Here is an 8,170-nt window from a genome sequence, read left to right on the forward strand (position 1 = left end):
GCTTTAATTAATTTTAATTGCTTTAGTATGATTATTAGCTTAGGCATGATATGGATTTAAATGTTTGAAACTGAATAGCTCTAGGGCACGTTTTTAAAAGAGATTACCTGATTTCAAATATCGTGAAACAAGACAAAGCTTCCGAAATGAAAACGTTTTAAAAAATTAATAAGTGTTTTCAAATGCTTAAAATGAAATGGTTTTTCCTGAACAATCAGTCAGTTAAAGTGTGGCAATGGTTGTGTGCATGTCTAGGAGTGGATCCATGGAGAGCTTGGTACTTAAGCAGTCTAATAGACTCACCTCCTCTTTTTCCGGCATCCTACCTGGTGCACAACTTCCATTCACTTTAATCTATAACGAAAAAAACCCTTTAAATCACTAAGAAAGACTTTAGATAATACATGACCTATACAGTAACGCTTCAATGTGACACACCAGATTCGACCGTAATGTCTGGGCTGGGTTTGGGGTGTTACATGTTTGATCTTTGATGCTATAATATTTGTGAAATGAATGTTAAATGTTTCAATTTTTTCGGTAATGCCTTTAACCCTAGTCCGGCGACAGATACGGGTTAGGAGTATTACAACTGCATATTTGATACTGTACTGAGATGGGCTAAGGCCCAAATCGTTACTGATACTGAAAGGAGCTTAGGCCCAAAACTGTATCTGACTATGCACTGTGTCTACTACTGTTTGTTTTCTGTGGGATTACACACTGAGTTTACGTAAACTCACCCCTCTCTGTTTAATGTGTACAGGTAATCCCCAGGCCTAGACGGATCGGTGCGGCAGAGGACTCGACGGTGACCATAATTTTTGGACTTTACGTTTTTTATAATTTATGTTTATGGTTTTATTATTATTGGGATGTAATTTGAGGACTCTTGGGACTTTTTCTTAAATTTGAGTTTTTTTTTGTGGAATTATAACTGCTACTCATAGGAAGTTTGATTTTAAAAAAGCTAATGTATTTTCTAAACTCATGATTACTTAAACTGCTTTGTTTTAAAAGCTTCCGCAATGAGAAACGTTTTAAAGCAAATGTTTTAAATAAGTAAAACGATTTCCCTTCGAACTAATAATAGATAAAGATAGGTAATAACACGGAAATGATTTTATTGTAATAATTTAGTTTTCGAACACACTATCATGTGGCATCGCCAGATTCGACCATAACGTCTAGGCCGGGTTTGGGGTGTTACAAGAGCTTTCCTAAACTAAAAAGTTGCATTATTAAATCCAATAATTACTTTCAAAAGGTTGAGTTGAAATGATTTCTTGAAATAAGAAAAGTGCAACTTGAAAAGTGATATCATTTTAAAGAGTCATTTAGGCACTTATTAGTGCATTATAAATAGAAAATATATTTGGAGAATAGAAAATTAATTTGTTTCATCTAATTTGTGAGTGAAATTTTTAGTACAAAAGTATTCCTTCTTTTTATGGCATATTTAATTTGCGATATGAAATTATTTCTTTATTTAGATCATAATATTAGTAACTAGCATTTGGATTATATTGATGAGACATTATTTTCATTTTTAAAATGAAAGTTTGTAGATGATCATATAATACAAATAATTTTGGTTGTTTTGTTAAATAACCTTAACCTAAATGGGTTTTATATATGATTGCACATTTTTATCCCATATTATAAAGTTTGGACTAGAAGTGGTATTAACTAGAAATGGAATAAGTCATATACGTATGCATGGTTAATTTTTCTAGTTAATTTAGAATAGCGGAAAGCATTAGCTTATATAATAAGATCATTATTCTAGTATGAAATTTTCTAGTGAGAATATATAACATGATAATCATATATTTGAGTATATAACATGATAATCATATATTTGAAATCAAGATCCTATTGTGCATATTTATGATGGTGCATGTGGTTTTTTATATATGACTTGGATATGATCTATAATCCCATGATTTTATAAAATTTTGAGATGTAAATTTTGAAATTTACTTTGGAAGCCATGAATCAAAGATCTCATGAGTAGGGTTGAGTATTCGATCGAGTCGAGTTGAGTCGAATCAAGTTAAAAACTATTGAGTTAGTCGAGTTAACGAATCCTATTTTAGCAATCGAACTCAATTTTATTTTTTTTTCAAATCGAGTCGAATCGAGTCAAAAACTTTCGAGTCGAGTTAACGAATCCTATTATTTATACTCAATATTGTGTTTACATGGACAGGTTATTTAACTAGTAGACGAAGTACAATATTATTTAACTACATAAATAATATAATTTACTAAATAATTACATGTAAAGAATTATTTTAGGCATGCAAAATAACTATATATAACGTTGCAACATGATCACTGTGGCCATAATTCGAGTCAACTACCTAAGCTATTACACCACACGCATAATTATATTTACATAGTGTATAATTATGCATCAAGAACTATCTTATATACAAGATAACAAAATGATATACCGAAAGCATGATACAAGGATGCATGCCACTACTACACAAAATATGATATAACAAAATGATACACCAAATGTATGGTATAGTTGGTCATGGTGTGACACTCCAAGACTTGAATTCAAAAAAATAAATTCAAGTGTCCTGCACAACAAAATCCAGAGTTTAACCAATTGTTTTGACCAAAACAAAGCAAATGCAAGGTTGAAGTTTTCATAAGCATTAACAAAATTTTTATTCCAAAAAGTTAAAATCAAACTATCTTCAAGCTTCATCTTCTTTGAACATTGTAGATAGTACCGACAATTCTATAACAAAAATAAAAATGTATTCTTAAATTACGAAAATCTTTACTAGAAAAACTAAAAATAAACATTCAATTTTGTGAGTTGTAGTTAAGCATGTTACCATCTTCATGTTCCGATAACTGTGACAATTCTAATAAATATCAAAAGAGAAAAATGTTAGTTAAATTGTGAGAATGTTTATAAAATTAAATAAAAATTAAATAAAATAAGAAATTAACCTTTTGAATTAAAGTTAGTCCCTTACCGTCATCTATATTTTGAAGTTCCTCCACATACTCCTCAAGGTTGATAGGATCTTTTAACCTTTGAAGCCAATCTTGTGTGCAAACCAAAACCTCAACCATAGAAGGAGTCAAAGAACTTCTAAAATTATCTAGAACACGTCCACTCATGCTGAAAGCACTTTAGATGTAGTGGTTGAGATAGGAACGGATCACACATCTCAAGCCATTTGTGCAATAATTAAGAATCTTGGACTATTAACTTTCCACCACAATAACAAACCAAATGAATCTGAATTATTTTCACAATCTTCTCCCAAATATCTATCCAACTCAGATTTACTTTCCAAGCCAACATGTTGCTTTTTCTTCATATATTGTTGCATGACTAAGACTATCTTTGGTTTTACTTGATCTATTTCATTTTCAGTTAAACTTGGAGCTCTAGTAGGAAAATTAGATTCAACTTCAATGTTCATGTGAAGATTTCCCTCAACAATTGCAAAATATCCATCAAACAAACAATGCAATTCTCTATTGACCATCCTTATAATGTCATCTGCAATAGTAGGAAAAAGCAAGTTGACTGTAAATGCAAGAAAACCTATTTTGCACCTGATAATCCATAAAACTAACATATTTTTAATCCTATTCTTGATGCGTTTTTTGGATGATTAATTATCTAAATTAGTGAATTTGATACTCTTAATCCATTAAATTCATGTCTTTATACTTAGGAGAGCATTTGGGAGCAAAATGAGTGAAAAACGAGTCAAAATTGGACAAATAGAGTTGTTTACAGAATCCACACGGGCTGGCCACACGCCCCTGTGAGCCACACGGACTAACCACACGCCTATGTGATAGCCCCTGTCGATATTACACCCTGCTTCCCAAATATGCGGAAAAACCCAATTTTTAGGCTTTTTGAGCATTCTAAAGTCTATAAATACCAATTAGAAGAAGACCTAACGGGGGCACTCAGAGAAGATTGAAGAGAACATGCGAAGAACTCAATCGGAATCAACTCAGAAGCAGATCTCCTTCAAGATTGAACATCTCCATTTAATTTTCTTCGAAGTTTTATTGAGTTTCTTTATGTCTTGTTGTTATCTTAATTTTGAGATGTTTCTATTCAGGGTTATGAGCTAAATTCCCTAGATACTTAGGGAAGATGAAACCTATGATAAATCTTATTATTTGATTTTTGATTTACACAATAAATACTTTATTCTTGTTCTCAATTATGTATGCTTATTTCTTGTTTTAATATTTCTGAGATATTAATTCAAGTTTAATGTGCATATTTCAATAGAGAAAAAGTCTCTGTTTAAGAGTAGATCTAGCATAACTGAGTGGAGTTGCATGTAATCCGAGAAATAGGACAACATAAATCTACCGGAATAGAGTCAAATCTAATAGGGGAATCCATAGATCAAGTTAATGTGACAATAGGGGTTTTAATTAGAAAGAAATTTTAATTAATCAACCTAGAGTTAGTTGTTCTTACTCTCGAAAGAGATATTAACATAATTAAGGGATTTTTATAGATCAAGACACAAGTGAATAAATCATTTAATTCAAATTCAAAATAATAGGTGAAGTCTAGGTGGATTCTTTCCTGGGTATTGTCTTTCTCTTTGGTTATTGTCGATTATTTTCCTATTTTATTCTCTGCTGCGTTCTTAGTTAAATTAGATTATTAAATTTAGATTAAAAACAATCACTCCAATTTATCTGCTAAATAATAGAAAAACGGTGATTACTAGTACTTTTAGACCTCATAGATATGATATTCCCTACTCACCATAGCTATACTATTGCTCAATAGGTGCGCTTGCCTTTGTAGCAATTATAGTTAGTTTGGTGATCATCAAGTTTTTGGCGCCATTGTCGGGGACTAAAATATAGGAACACTCGATTTTTATTAATGTAGCCATTTTTATTTTTAGTTTAATTTTTGCATTCTAATTTTTCTTTTCTTTTATTTGCTTCTGACAGGTTCCTTTAGTTTATGACTAGAAGAAATCCATCCGACCATTACTATTTGAAAACGAAATTGAAAGTATAACTTTCAGAAATTGTAGAGAAGTAGGGTAGAGTCGACAGAGTATAGTAGACGAGCAAGAGGATATTATTATTATGACTGAGGAGATGGGTGATAATTAGAATAATTTGCTACCTCCTGCAGTTGTTGCAAATCCAGATCCTGCTCCTCATACTATGTACGATTATGCCAAGTCCATTCTAACTGGGCCTGAATCAAGTATTGTGAGACCCACTATTGCTGTGAATAATTTCAAACTGAAGCCGAACACTATTCAAATGGTACAACAATTTGTTCAGTTCGATGGTTTGCAAGACGAAGATCCAAATACTCATTTGGCTAATTTTCTGGAAGTCTATGATACTTTCAAGATAAATGGCATTTCTAACGACGCCATTTGCCTACGGTTATTCCCTTTCTCACTGAGGAACAAAGCTAAACAGTGGTTGAATTATTTATTGTGAGGTTCTGTCACTACATGGGATCAAATGACTGAGAAATTCCTATTGAAGTACTTCCCACAAGCTAAGATGGCAAAATTAAGGAATGATATCTCTTCCTTCATTCAAATCGACCTAAAAACCCTATATGATGCAAGGGAGAGGTATAAGGAATTATTGAGACATTTCTTTCACCATGGGTTACCTTTATGGCTACAGGTTCAAACCTTCTACAACAGCTTGAATCCCTCAACTATACAGTTGATCGACACAGCAACCGATTGTACATTGAATAATAAAACACCGAAGTAACTTATGAATTTATAGAAGAGATGTCACTAAATAATTATGAGTGGCAAGTCATGAGGACGAAGCTGAATAGAGTAGCTGGTGTTTTCAATTTAGATCCGGTCACCATGTTACCGAATCAGGTAGAACAATTAAATAAGAAAATTAAAATTTTTTATGTTTCTACGCAAGTATATCTGATGATGCAATGCGATACAAATAGAGGTGGAATGAACAATCTAGAATGTTTACCCTTCGCTTCTAGCACAGAGAATGAACAAATCAATTATATGGGTAATAATTCTAGGCTTCAAAATAACCCTTATAGTAATTACTACAATGTAGGTTGGAGGAACCATCCCAATTTCTCTTGGGTGGTCAAGAAAATCAAAGAGCAAAATCCCCTCCAGGCTTTCAACAACCTTACCAATAAAAGAAGAAGCCGAACCTTGAGGAGATATTGATAAAGTTTATCTCAGTGTCAGAAACCTATTTTCAGAACACTAAAGTACAGCTTAAAAATAAAAAAGCATCAATTTAAGGGCTTGAGAACCAAATCGGTCAACTTGTGAAGTTGATTTCAAAATGACCACAAGGTAGTTTGCTTAGCAATACCGAAACTAACCCAATAGAGCAACTTCATGCAATTCCTATGCGAGATGAAGAAGGGTTAGTTGAATCTGAACCAAAATCGAGGCAAGAAATTGTGTTAAGTAATGGTAAGGTTGAGGTAAGCCAGAATGACCAAAAACAGGTTGGTAAAGAATATAAACCTCGAGTGTCATATCCTAACACGATGAAGAGAGACCTCACGAATGAAAAATTTGGTAAATTTCTTAAACTTCTGAAAAAATTTCATATTAACTTACCGTTTATTGAAACTCTTTCATAGATGCCTAATTCTGTTAAATTTTTAAAGGAGCTTTTGGCAAACAACGAAAGTTAGATGATTTGTCGCATGTGGAACTAAATGCAGTTTGCTAAGCCATTTTGCAAAATAAACAACCCAACAAATTGAAAGATACATGGAGTTTTACTATTCCTTGTTTAATTGGTAGTTTGAATGTTAATAATGCTTTGGTTGATTTAAGGGCTAGTATTAATATCATGCCTTATAAATTGTTTAAGCAATTAGGTCTTGAGAAACCCAAACAAACTAGGATGAGTATTCAATTAGCAAATAGAACCATATTGAAGATGTTCTTGTAAAAATTGAGAAATTTATCTTGCCAGTTGATTTTGTTGTTCTAGACATGGATGAGGATAATGATGCACCTTTGATTCTAGGTTGGCCCTTTTTAGCAACTGCTAGAACTATTATTAATTTTGGTACAGGTGAATTATTACTTTGTGTAGGTGATGAAACGATTACTCTCCAAGCTCGTGATTCTATTAAGACATTTAGTGATTGAAATGATTTTACAAGTTCTGTTAATATGAGTAACCATGTGGCTTAACCTTATTTACAAGAAACCCATCGAAACAAATGTAAAGAGCCACGTTCCAATCCGTGTGACAAAAATAGAATTACTCATGAAGAATGAATGTTATAGGTCGATGAACTAGACAAATTGCGGACACATATCAAGGAGAAACCAGGAATACACGTTGCAAAGCCAGAGCGACGCCATGATGGGCATTTGGATAGAACGAGCCAAATTAAGGTTGGTGATAAGGTACTGCTAGAATAAATGGATCCAAACTGTAACCCCGTAACCTGTATCTGTTGTCGAAATAGGGTTATGGAGCATTACCAGAGTTTACATTTCAAAACTATAATTTTTTTTAAAACATTTAATTTATATCATCAATCACAGCAAAACCAATCAATAGCATACATAGTCCCTTATACGAGCCCTCAAGGCCCTAAAAACACATTAGAAACAAATTGGAACTAAACCAAAAACATATAAAAATTTCAGGGAAAAGATGAAAATTTACGACTGCAGGGGTTACACGGTCGTGTACCCTTCGAAATAACCTCACATTCCTGTGTGTCCGGCCGTGTGCTAGGCCGTGTAAAACTTGACTTGAAACCCTTTGAAAACTACAGGAACACACAGCCATGCTACCTGGCTGTGTGTCATACACGACTGAGACACACGCCTGTGTGGATGAAAATAAGCTATTTTACAAGCCATTTTTCTCACCCTTTTCAACATGTACCTATAATCCCTTTTGCACATGTACATAAGTCCTCAAAATGCACGAAAATCATGCAAAATCGAGCCAAACACATATGGTATATTAACATTCAACCAATATGCCTAAAGGCACCCCAAATGAAAACATTAAAATATGTATAACCATGTACTCAATTTGGCCAAAATAATTGATTAACTTCTAACTAAGTTTACATCATTAAACAACATGTAAATCACTTACCGAAACATACCATTTGGTACCAACTGTACCA

The 8,170-nt window shown here is 32.9% G+C and overlaps 1 non-coding gene across 1 annotated transcript; it reads right to left on the reverse strand.

The window, feature by feature from the left end:
- Positions 1–5,562: 5,562 nt before the first annotated feature.
- On the reverse strand, positions 5,563–5,669 carry LOC128281297 (small nucleolar RNA R71). Its single transcript, XR_008271510.1, has one exon. It is a non-coding gene; the product is annotated as a small nucleolar RNA R71 (small nucleolar RNA).
- Between the last annotated feature and the right edge of the window lie 2,501 nt (positions 5,670–8,170).

Source organism: Gossypium arboreum, chromosome 9 (genome assembly GCF_025698485.1).
Source record: "Gossypium arboreum isolate Shixiya-1 chromosome 9, ASM2569848v2, whole genome shotgun sequence".
Classification (NCBI taxonomy): Eukaryota; Viridiplantae; Streptophyta; class Magnoliopsida; order Malvales; family Malvaceae; genus Gossypium; species Gossypium arboreum.